At 40.6% G+C, this 12,798-nt stretch overlaps 2 protein-coding genes across 15 annotated transcripts in view; one reads left to right on the forward strand and one right to left on the reverse strand.

The window, feature by feature from the left end:
- Positions 1–12,798, reverse strand: part of LOC123029090 — an 82,862-nt gene that overhangs the window by 9,378 nt on the left and 60,686 nt on the right. For 7 of the 11 annotated variants that reach the window (XR_006415846.1, XR_006415848.1, XR_006415845.1 and 4 more), the window contains one exon: positions 366–2,939. The gene's annotated coding sequence lies outside the window, so the exon portion shown is untranslated. Of the gene's footprint in view, positions 1–352; positions 2,940–12,798 lie in introns of all 11 variants that reach the window. The other 4 variants (XR_006415843.1, XR_006415842.1, XR_006415844.1 and 1 more) reach the window with 4 other exon arrangements.
- Positions 1,957–12,798, forward strand: part of BOC (BOC cell adhesion associated, oncogene regulated) — an 81,432-nt gene continuing 70,590 nt past the window's right edge. For 2 of the 4 annotated variants that reach the window (XM_044441648.1, XM_044441651.1), the window contains exon 1: positions 7,523–8,296. The gene's annotated coding sequence lies outside the window, so the exon portion shown is untranslated. Of the gene's footprint in view, positions 2,090–7,522; positions 8,297–12,798 lie in introns of those variants that run through there. The other 2 variants (XM_044441650.1, XM_044441649.1) reach the window with 2 other exon arrangements.

Below are 12,798 nucleotides of genomic sequence, written 5' to 3' on the forward strand. Positions count from 1 at the left end.
AAATATGCTCTCAGTGTAGTGGACATTACATAAAAGTTTTAAATAAATAAAATAAATGAAATACAGGTGCAGGTGCCCATGGCCCTGGATTAGCCCTTTCTGATGATGGATTTATTTCATTTATTTAAAGTTTTTATATGCCGTCCCCATTGCTACACAGCCTCGAGACGGCTCACAACACAAATAAAACAAATACAACACAAATAAAACAAATACAATTACAATTACAATTAAAACTTGGAAACACACTGGCTAATTAAAATGATAAATATTAAAGATTATTAAAATACTGTTTAAATAAAAAGGTCTTCACCTGGAGCCGAAAAACAAATAATGACAGTGCCAGACGGACCTGGTATCATTACCTATTTCCATTCTGGGTCAGTGCTGAGCATCTATGAGTTCACACCTTGCTTTTTCCACTTGTCACTTCTCTTTACTCATCCTAACTGGGAAAAAAAAAGGCTGAGCAGGCAATTGGCAGTCCGATATGTCTGCTATGTATACATTTACTTTGTTGGTTGCTGTGGTGAAATTCAATTGTTTCATGACCATACTGGTTAGAATGTCAGGAGCTGTCACTGAACAGATTGGAAGGGGACAGATTGGAATCTGGAAGGGGACAGATTGGGTAAGCCTGCTCTGTGTTTTTTCTTTAGTGTCCCCCTCCCATGACACAGAGAAATTAAAAACCCCAAATTAAAAATAACAGCCTTTTCATCTAAGGAAGATACTCCAGCCTTTGGATTAATTTGTTGTTTTCTATTCCAGCAATTTTATTTTTCAGCATATTTATTACACAGCAAAAATCTTTTGAGGTGTGCAGCTGCATTCTGCTAAATTACTTACTTGGGCAACCAGTCCCTCTTGTTTACATGTTGCACCTTGCCTCCGCCTGTTTGTTACTTGTTCTGTGCTACAGGCATGTATATGAGCAAGTAACTGGGAAACTGAGGAAAACCAGCATGCCCTCGAGTCCTAAAATTCCTTAAAAAGTGATGGGTCAATTTAATTCTAGGATCTCTTTCATTATTCTCAGTGTACTTCCTCAAACAATCCAAAGCAGGAACCTTGGAAGGTCTGTAGGAACAAGTGAATACGCAGGAGTTACGTCCTACAGAACTTAAGTCAGTGGCACTTGCTTTGCAGCATATTCAGTGATTCCTTCTTATGACAGAAAAGGAGGCGAAAGGAGAGACACATCCAGACGACCACTTCTTTCCTCATCAGCAAGGAAGAGGGTTCCAATAGACCTGCCTCTCCACTTTCCGGGCGAAACATCCTGCTGTGACCAGTGTGCTGTATTGTTCTTTTTTTAAAATGAGGTCGCACTGTAGTTAAAAACCTGCTCCTAATTCCCCCCTCGTAACCCTCCTCCCTCCCCGGCATGCCCCCGCCTCATTGCCGATGAATAGGGTCCGGAGCTTTGACTGAGGACCGCCACATACCAAATACAAGGCAAAGACCGGGGAGGGGGGATGTAGCGGAGGAGAGAGACCCTCCTTCCTTCCTCGCCAAACTTTGTAATCCAACTTTTCCAGCTTCCGCTTCTCTCTTTCTCTCTCTCTGTCTTTTTTGGCAGGATCGGGGGGGGGGGGGGAGAGGGAAGGGAGGGCAGCTAGGTTTTATATGCGATCCTTTCAGAACCCTCGTCTTTTTCGAAAAATCAGGTGCAACGAAGTGATCGCTTCTCGTGCTGCTGTCTCGTTTCACGGAAGAAGGTTACTGATCGTGTGACCTCCTTTCGGAGAGTCCCATCTCTCCCCCCACCGCCCCGCTTTCCACTTCTTCGGCTCCTCCTCCTCCCCCTCCTCCTCCTAAAGGGGAGGCTCCAGAGCCGGGCTAGCAAAAAGAAGGGAATTGTTTGAGAGTTCAGTCATCCAAAAAGCCTGCTTCCATATGGAGGGTCTGGGTGCCTCGATTCCAGTGCCTTTCTCCTCTCCCTGCACCAGTTATTTCTTCCTCTTCCGCTGAGCTTTGTAGGAAATCTGCAAGCCCGTCCTTAAAGCAACCAGCTCCCAAGTACAACTGCTTCCCTTTCCCCACTAAACCTTCTCCAAAACAGATCCTCAACTCCAGCCTTACTTTGGTGAGTGCCTCGCAGATCTGTCCGGCCTGGAATCTTTCCAGCCTGGAGATTTTAGGCTCTTTGTTGGTGGTTTTCTTTATCTTTTCTCCCCTTGTCTTCTTTCTTTTTTCTGAATTAAGCGTCTCCAGCATCATCAGAGATCTTGGGTGAGTGAAACATGCGTAGCAACAGGAGTAACAACAAGAGAACAGTCCCAAAGTTTGATTTAAAAAAGAAAGGAAGAAAAAAAAAAAAAAACCACGAGGAGCCACATCCTTTCCATTCCGTAGTATGAACTGTATGGTTAGTTTCTTGTGTTGGAAATTTGGGAGGACGAAACAGGGATGTTTGACCGGATGCATTTAAGAAGAGTGTGATAGCATAAGGAGTCAGTACACTTTCCCAACGATTCTCTCAACTTTCTTGATTTATGCGCGCGGGTGGGGAGTCTTGTTTTCCACCGGAGAGGTGGGATTTGTAACCTGGGTGGGTTTTTTTTCCTCGGTGGTAAATGTGATGGAAGGCCTTGCATTTGCCCTTCTATCGAGCTCTTTTCAAAACTTAACTCAAAGTTGCAAAATTAAAAATAAATGCTTCTCCTTTCGAGCTGACTAAGACTACGGGTGTGGGGAAAGCAAGCTAGGGAATGCTTCATAGCAAGCTCGTGTAGTTAGAATTGCCTTGCATCCTGAAATGTTTTTAGGAATGTGCAAAGAAGCCGGGGGTGGGGGGAGTGAAGCATCTAAACTCAGCAGCATCTCTTGCTCAGTGCACAAGGACGCTGCTGCCAGAGGACGCATGGATGGGTTTGCTCAGAGTAAACAAGCTTGTTGTCTGCTTCTTCTGGTGCAGCTGCTTGTCTTGTGGTCATCTTTAAATAAAACAGAAATTGGAAGTAGTTACTTTCTTCTCTTAAGCAGAAGTGTTTTTCGTTTTAATAACCAAATGCTTTCCTACTTTGGTTGCAAGATTTTGCCAAAGATTTGGTTAAGGAAACTGAGAGGTAAAAGTTATTAATGATACTATCCCAGTTCAGCTATTGAGAGAAAGGACTCTTAACACCTGTTAATGGGGGGGGGGGGTTCCTCAAGTTGCAAAGCTTAATGGAGCATAGAAGTTAAGCCCCTTAAAAGATCAAAGGATTACGTGAGGGAGATACCAACATATTCTCTCACTGATTTTAATGGAAGTAAAAGGTGCTTTACTTTGGCTAGATTGTGCCCCTGGGGTTCTTGAGAAATATTTGAAGGGTCCTCATTCCTGAAATATGTAAATATATTGAAAACTGTTACTAAAATCTCAGTGTACTTGAAAATGATGTATCTATGTTTTCAAAGCTTTGATATAAGTGAACAAAATGATCTCAATATTATTTATGTAAAATATGTATAGTTTTTCAGGGAGCTGTGATTTGTCTCTGAACTCTTGGACAACAAACGTAGCTTTAAAAAACCTTCCCTTAAAATTCCTTATATTCTTTCTTGTGGTCCCTTTCTTGTGGCAAACTGGCAGCACACCTTAGAATAACCTCAGAGCCCCTACAAGTATTTGTAGAATGGATGTTGTTTTCTTACTGATTATTTATTTTCCTCTTGCTTTAAAAAGAATCTAATGTTTACATGGAAAAGGCATAAAGAATTTATTTTCATAGCTGGGAACTAAGTGAAGTTCACCTCCTCTGTGTTGCTCTTCAGTCTTCCCAACCACTTTCTTAGTGAAAGCTTTGAAAGATGGCAGTGCTCAGGCACACTGTCCTCTCTTCTGGAGGAAGCACATCGTCTAATTACAGCTTTTTTTTTTCTGACAAGGACCAAGTTATTATGACAACCATATAGTACATGTTGACTTCAAAATCACTGTGGATTTACCTTGTCTGTCAATCATAAAATGGATCTGAATGGCTCTTCTCTACCAATATATCACATAGTATGTTTCAGTTCATAGCATCAAACCTGCCCATTGTTTTAATATTTCAGCATTTCCCCAGCAACTTTTGTTCTTTTGTCTTTTTCACTGGGGGAAGGGGAAAGGGTGTGTTTGTGCTGAGAACTGGTCTTTGGAGCACCACTGTCTTGGTCTGTAAGGGAGAGAGTCACAAAGTAGAGTAAGTTTTTATTGGACTAACATCTGTTGGTGAGACTGCATACTTTGCTGAGAAAACCTCAGAGATATAACCCTTTCTAAAACAGAGTTGGTTTGGTATAACAGGATGGGCACAAAGCAAGTCGGGATCAGCTTGTAGATTTGCGGATGATCTGCAGTGGGTTAGCATGAATTTCTGATGCCCATGTATTTAATAATAGTAGCAGTATGGTTTTTCCCACCCAAATTAGGCTGCTGAAATGAAGAGAGCTTGGGATAACTAGGAATGGATGCCTGTGTGAAAGCTCTGTGAGCTCAGTTCAGTGCTCTGAGGTACATTGTTCTTTAATTACATGTACGTGGCTTTTGCACTTTGCTCTGGTTGGTGGATCTTGGGAATTCTAGTAAAAACACAAACAGAGTAGATCTGACAAGTCCAACATCTTCCACTTCTGCTACACTAGAGAAATAGTACTGTCACTGCCTTATATTTTGGTGTCACTGTCTGTACTCCCTTTCATTCTAACGCCCCCACCCATATATACACAGTTATTAACTACTTCCTGAAAGTAATCATCCTTCTCAGACTTTACTGTAAGATCATGTATACAGTTTGGGTTCTTAGAAATGTAGGTTCAGCCCTGTTGAATCTGAACTACCAGCAGAATGCAGGATTTGGCCTTTATCATTGACTTTACTGTCTCTATAGGCTATTATTATATTTACTGTTACATTTATATCCTGCCTTTTTTCCTCTTGCAAGGAGGATATAGTCCCCCTTTTCTATATGTAGCCTTTCAACAAGCATTTGAGGAAAGTTAGGCTACAATTCAGTATGAGGCTCAAAGCTATGCAGTGAGCTTCACAACCAAATCAAGACTAGAACTGGGATCTTCCAAGTACCATTCCAGTACTCTAACCACAGCACAACACTGTCAGGCATGGCATTTTCAGTGTGTAGTTTATTTCCAGTCCAGTGATTCTACTACAGAGATTTCTGTGTATCCCCTAGAGCAGCCTTCCTGAACCCGAGGGTGTCCAGATGTGTTGAACAACAACTCCCATTATCATCTCCCAGCATGCCAGTGGCTGGAGATTATGGGTAATGTTGTCCAGCATCTCTGGAGGGTGCCAGGCTGAGGGAAGTTGCTCTGGACTCTAAAATAATAAAGACCTACAATGTGAGGATGTGGCAATTTGCAGCAGAACCCAGGTCCTTCTCGCAAGGGTTGCATAGGGAAAGAATAGGTGGTTGGAAGTGGTATACATTCCTGAGAACAAAGTACAAGACAAGGAGTCTGTTCCTTGCTGAAACTCTGTGATCCTTTCCTACCCACAAACCAGTGATTGCATATCTGTATCTTGTGAATGCAAATCCTCATAGTATTCATCACAACTTGTAATGATACACCAACCACAACCAGGTTGAAGATAAGTTGGTAAAGCAGTTGCTTCTGTTGGTAAAACAAAGATAGGATTGAAATGAAGGAAAAAAACTAGATACATGAAAAGGGTGAATCAGTCTTCTGATTTACACCCATATTTAATTAATAGAAAGGGTAAGCAAACCTTTCTTTTATATAAGTTGGGAAGGGCACATACATAATCCCCATACTTTAAAAGCTTTCTACCCTTTGGCTTAAAGGTTGACATCACATCTGTCTGCTTTTGCTTACAGTGATGAACAATGAGTCAAGCTTAAACCTTTTAATGATATATGATTGTCCTTCATGCTGGATTGGCTTCCTTGATAGCAAGTTTACTGGCTTGCCAGATCTGAGAGAGGATAACTTCTCCCACTTCTTTTCATGGCAATAAACTGAACTTTGGGACACTGCAGAGTAGAATTTTCTAGGAACCTAGGGCATGACCTAGAACAATGGGATGTTTAGGCTTACAGAGATAAACTTGGGAAATTTGCAAATATCAGATCAATTGAATGTCAGGATGTCACTAAGCAGGTCAGGTCTATATATGCAAGGATATAGAACAAGAGATATGATGGCTAGGGAAAACTGGGAGTTGTAGGACTTTCTTTTTCCTAAAAGCATACTAAATTAATTCTGCCTTTGCAACAAGTACTAAGTTTATTTCCGGCTCTGAGACCACTTTATTTAAGGAAACTCAAGATCTCAGAAGTCTGTGGTATAAAGATATCAGGTAGAACGGTTATCGTACTTACCACCTGTACCTAGAACCTTCTACATCCAGTGGTGTTCTGTACCACTGGATTACTGGCTCCTTCAGGACACCTGTTTTGACCCTAACAATGCAGGTCTCCTTCCATTACATCTTCTCCATTTCTGAAATTACATTGTAGCCCATGCTGCAGCTTTTGTGCCATAATGGCCCACCTCAGTCCATTCCAGCTACTTTTGCTATTTTTGTTTAACACCACATCTATCCTGAAGACAAGTCCCATAAAGTACTTTTCACTTGGTCCTAATAAATGTTCATTCTTGAGAGACTATATCCCACAAAACTCTCAAAAACACCAGTTTAACTGTATAAGCTCACTGTGTCTGACCTAGACCTAGGCCAGAAGCTCACTATTTATTTATAGGATTTATATCTTGCCTTTTTTCCTGCAAGGGACCCAAGGCAGTTTACATAATCTTCCCCCTCTGCTTTGCATTATTCTCTCCATTGCCTGGTGGGGTAAAAGGCTCAGAGTATGTGACTGGCCCAAAGTGAACCCTCATGGTTGAGTGGGGACTAAAACTTGGATCTCCTGAGTTGTAGACCTGCACTCTAAGCACTACGTCACAGCTCTCTTGGTTCTCACAAACCTCACAAGATCTAGGTAGATACATATTTAGAAGGAGATACATTCCTGTAAATATCCTTAAGTATAATTTCCTCCCTGCTCTCATGGTAATCAGGCTGTGGCCTGGGTTGGGTACCCCTGGATCTCTGGGCCAAGTGTCCCACCCCTCCTTGAAGGTGACAGGCCTTTTAACATGCAAGTTCATTATTAAGTAGGCAGCATCAGCTGGAGGGTTGTTGATTATTGAGATTGCAGCCCTTTCCTCCCTGCTGTGGTCCTAAAGAAAATTGCTCCTCAGAAGGTATAATTTGCAATTAGCATTACATCAAAATGCCAAGTTCTTCATTTAGAGAAATATGCCAACTTTAGAAACCATGACTGAAGTCAGCTTATTTGACTATATCCTAATTAACACTAGCCATAACTTGTCTAGTTTGAACATAGTAACGAACTGCAGTTAAAATGAAAGTGTTTTTGATCTCCTAATAGCTATGCCAGGAGAAGGTCATTCATGTTACAGCAAACCATAGTTTAGTGTTACATGCAAACAAGGCTGCTGTGATAGATATTGTTAATGGAGAAATGTGATCTTGGTAGAGGTAGGATTTGCTTTGCTCTGACGACATTGTGAATGATCTTAGGCCTGTGTTGGTGGACCTGCGTGACAGGCTGACCCAGTGTAACTGGCTCACTTATGATTTCCCTGACACCTGTAATAAGGCAGTGATGTAAAATAACCAGTGAGAGAACCTAAGCAGAAACTTTCCGCTCAGGGGATGTTATGTTTTATTCTGTGAAGCAGCAAAGGGGAGGCAGGTAAACACTATTTTAAGAAAGCTTTTATCTTTATTAGGACTCAAATTGGAATATTTTGACCCTTGACTGCCTATATTTAATACGTTATTGTGGTTTGAAATATTTTACCAATTATTTTATTTCTTAATGTTGTATTTTATTGTGAACCACTCTTGCCATGAAGTGGTATAGGCATTAAATAAATAATGAAGACTAAGAACCCCCTAGGTAAACTTTTTCTTTAATGCATTTGTTTTTATTATGGTTTTAATCATTTTTGTTTGTGATTGTAACTTGCCTTGAGTGCTATTTTTCTTGGTAGATAAGTGGGGTGCAAAACATGTCATATAAATATTCTACTTTCCATCCTTCTGCAAACATCTAGGGTGGATTTTTCCTATTCACTCAAACAGAGATATTCTTGATAAATGATCCCATAGATCTCTTATTTGTCTAATATGAACAGGCATTGAAGAATGCCCCTGCAGCAATGTTTCAAGAATATCTCCATTTGGGAGAGTGCAGAAAGGAACAAACTTCTCTGCATGATCATCTAGAAGCAATTCTTAACTACAGTTGACCAGGTAAGTGGCTAGCTTGCATAGAATCATAGAATAGTTGAGTTGGAAGGGGTCAGAAGGCCATTGGGTCCAACCGCTTGCTATTCCAGGACACTAAGTTGCACTATCCCACGTCAATATCACTACCTTAGCTTCTGATCTGTAATGTCAGGCTAGGGAATTTTATAAGAAACAACTTTTGTCCAGATTCTCAGGGACGTAGGATGCAATCCTATGTATATTTGGAAAGAAAAATGTCCTACAACTCCCAGCATTTCCCAACCAACCATTGTAGCCTTAGTTGACCTCAGCCAACCTCAATATTCCATTAACGCTTAAAGTTTCAGGATGGGAGAATAAGGATTGCTTCTTGAGTTGTTTTGTGAAATGCACAATTCCTGGGTTAAACTTAACATATGTATCATCAGGAATAAAAATGATGAACCAAGATAATAAATTCAGTGCATTTAGTATTCAGTTTCTGACAGAATGAAACAGATAGGTCTTTCTAGATGTGATAACTGAGGCTTCTCATAGATTCCAGTACTGTGAGGTTTGAGCAGGAAGCCTTGTAAGAAGATGTGGTCACTCTAGATATTAATAGCCCCTTGATTAAGGCATCAGAAGCAAGCCACCTTTCTGCCCACTGACATCCCACCTCCCTGTTGGATGCATTTATTGTGAAACTTGGTAAAAACAAATACAGTTTGCTTGTAAATTCACACTGAGAGTATTCCTTCAACATCCCATCATTATCCTAACCAGGTAGAGGAGACCCAAGGTGAATTCACATAGATTCCCCAATGGAATGCAAATACATTATGACAGCCTTAGCCAATCTACCTAGGCCATGCTAGGAGTTGTAGTCTAACATATCTGGAGAGCCCCAGGTTGGGGAAGGCTGAGTGATGAAGAAGTGATTCCTAAGATGATGTGTGTGTGTGGAGATGAGCTGAGTCTTAGTGTGGACTGTGGTTCATAATTTACCAGAGATTTCTATGGAGAAACATTTAGAATATCTAATCCATGATATGTGCACTCAGTTTTTGGAATTAATGCTTTAACCAAATGCCATATATGGGACAAACCAACAAATTAAGGTGCTAGGAATGTCTTTAACTTTAATTCAGCTGGAAGCAATAAGAGAACAAAACAAGAATACCCATGCTTCTTGAAATGGCATTCCTCAAAAGTGATTAAATGTACTGCTTGGTTTAATTGTTTCTATTAATCCCAGTTCTGTGGAATGGATGGATTTGAGTTTCTTGCCCCAGCAAGAATTGTGAAGAGGTTAGGTTTGCCACTTATGTGTCATCATTTTATGCCTATATAGCAGGGATTTCTTGGTTGTTTGCCAGGGTGTACCAGTGGGCTGGCTAAGGCATGCCTGGAAAGATCAAGATAGAATGTATTGGATGCTTCCACCACTTTCAAGGGTGGGCAGGGAGGCTATTGTGGCATTAATTCTTCCTTTTTGTACATATTTTAGCACCATACAGCTACTGAACAAGATCTTAATTCATGACAAAATGTAGTCATGAAATGTGGTCCTCCAGATGTTCTTGGATATAATGCATGCCAAAGAGCATATAAACACACACAAATTAAAATGGGCTATTGTAGCCTTCCCTCACAGTTTCACATAGGATATCACAATCATTTATTTGAAACAACATCCATGTGCCTAGACCAAAACTTGTCAACTCAAAGAGAAGGGTATTTCTTTATTTTATTTTTTATTGAAGGTACTTTTTGCCATGGGTATTTTTCAAATTAGTGACTTCCTGTTTAAAACTGAAAGGATACAATAACCTGAGAGGATTATGAATGTTTGAATTAGTTCTGTGGTGGGCCAGCCTAGCATTCTTGAGTACGTAGTACTCATCGGCTGATCTGTGTTTTTAACCAATAGTGATACAGAGTGACCATTATAACCTCCAATAGTAAGTATCTGCCCAGCTGACTCCTGGTTTTATTTCCTAAACCACTCCTTCATGCCCTTCTTTATGGAGCCCTTCAATACTTCTAAAAGCAAAATTGAATATATCTTAAGATGATGTCAAATCCTTTAGTACATTTTTAAGCGGTCAAAGAAAATGTTCCTAACATTTTTGAACAACTAAATGTGTGAGAAATTCAGCTCCAGGTCAAATCAGTGTGAGCCCTTCATCACAAAAGATGACCAAAGAGGACATATTCTTGGAGAATTCTACAACTGATTTACTCCCACATGCCACTAACTGGACACCATTGCAGTTATGTTTAATTCTTGTACATTCATACAGTCCTTGTGTCTCCCTCAAAATAACGCATGGAAGAATTTTTCTGTAAGAAACTCCCTGAATAGAACACTGAACTCATGTTAACTTTCATCAGTATACCAGGAGCCCTATGGCAATTTTATACATATGCCCCAGCTGTATTGTGAAGTAAAACTTGAGTAGAATTGAGGGCACTGTCTAGTGAATTCGTGAAAATGGCAATCACTGTATGTATTTGGTGCAGAAACAGATCCTTTCATGGGTAGCTAGACTCCATAATAAAGACAGCACTATTTGTTACAAAGAGCTTCAAGTTATGGGGTACTTGCAGGCTGGCTTAGGCAGGGTATCACAGTAAAAATATAAAAAATGGTGTAATGTTGAAGTGCAGAAATATATCTTTTTTAAAATTACCCTTAATAGTGGTACTGAAAATATTGTAGGGCTGCCAGGTGCCAGCTACAATTTCTTTAGGAAGCTGCCATGGATTGCCACTTGGCCATTCCTGGTTGCTTCTGAAGTACTAAAGGAAGTGACAAAACTGATATATATAACAAAGCCCAACCTTGGGCTGAGAAATCTTGGAAGGTTAGTAGAGGAACTAAAAGCTCCATGAAAATAAGACTCATGACAAAAAGACAGGCAGAGAGAAAGCAAAAATTGTTTTAAGTTCGGAAGAAGAGAAAGTCTTTTCATCTTTTACTTGTTATCTCACCTCCAGAACTGCTGGCAAGAAGGAGGTCGTCTTACCATTTTTCCACTTTTGAGCATATTTGCTGTTGTCAATGGCTCCTGGTTTTGTTTTGTAAAGTCTCCTCCTCCCACATTTTCTTTTTTTCACAGTGGTGTTTATTAACAGCTCTCTAGATTGTAAACTGTAGATCAGGGTGGGCAATTTATGGGCCATCCAGATGGTTTTGCCTACAACTCCCATAATCCCCCACTTTGGGGTATGCTGGGCAGGACTGATGGAAGCTGTAAACCAAAAACATCAGGAAGGCCCACCCCTGTAGAGAGTATTACAAGCGCATTTGTGATGTATTGATGAGAACCCAACTCATAGTTCATTGTACTGGTAGGGGTAGGGGTGTCATTTCAAATCACAGCCCAGCCATTAGTTCAATGAATGGCCTTTGGCATTCTCCTCTCTCCTCCATCTGCAAGATTCATATGTAGGTGATACCTATAAAGCACCTCACACTGAAAAATTATCAAAATTATTTTTTTCTTAATGGGACAAATTCTGTCGAAATTCTTACTTGTAATGAGTTTGAACAAAATGGTGTGTGAAAAATCAAAGCCTAAATTAAATACATACCCTTTCCCTAAAGAGTGATCAGGATGGGGAATAGCCTGGCAAATTAATACAGTACTGAACAATATTCTGTTTTACAGTGGCAGAGAGAATCATAAACATGCCCTTCCTTAACACTTTACTGTTGCAGAATGCTGTACAGTACCAAGTCAGGATGGATTTAGGGAATGATACTTGCAGGGTCACTTCATCTGCTCCTACAGATGAACAAGCCCAAAGTGCCACCAAGGATACACTTAAAAAACATGCTGCAGGCAATGGTGCTGCATGATGAATGTTTGGAAATTAAGGGTTTGTTACATTTTATAATAAAATGTTGCCTGCTTAGATATATTTTTACTTATTTATTTAAATTGTTTTTGCTCTGCTTCTAAACCAAAATATAATCAGTTAGTGATATCAGGCAACCTCTGCTACAGGCTGACAATCTAAAAAGACACTGAAGGAAACAAAGATGTGGATGGGGAAAAAAGAGAGGAGACTGGTGGAATGGCCCTGCTTTACCTCTCATTTCCAGGGAGGAGAACAGAGTGTCCAATTCAGACAAGCCCTGTTGTTCCCTTGGCCTGTTTCTGTCTCCCTTGCACTCCTTGCTTCCTACAGGACAGTTGATGTTGGTTAGCCCTGTGATTTAGGGCCAGTTTGTAATGACAGCTCATGGGCGAAACAACCCAGGGGTTGTAGGTGATAAGTGGGAAACAGCAGGCACACTGCCAACAGGGCTGCAATAAACAATGATCAAAGAACCCCTATAGATTCCTGGCTTTTTTCAGTTCCATTATGGAGAAAATGTATTACTGATATTGGGGACCGGGGGGTGGGGGAGGTAGAAAGTAGATCTCCAAATATTTTGGATTCCAACCCCTGCATTCATGGCCATTGGTCAAGCTGGCAGGGGTTCTGGAAAATGAAATCCAAAAACCTGGAGATCAACCTTCTTCCCATCCCTG

This window comes from Varanus komodoensis, unplaced genomic scaffold (genome assembly GCF_004798865.1).
Source record: "Varanus komodoensis strain SLA01 unplaced genomic scaffold, ASM479886v1 scaffold4, whole genome shotgun sequence".
Lineage (NCBI taxonomy): Eukaryota > Metazoa > Chordata > Lepidosauria > Squamata > Varanidae > Varanus > Varanus komodoensis.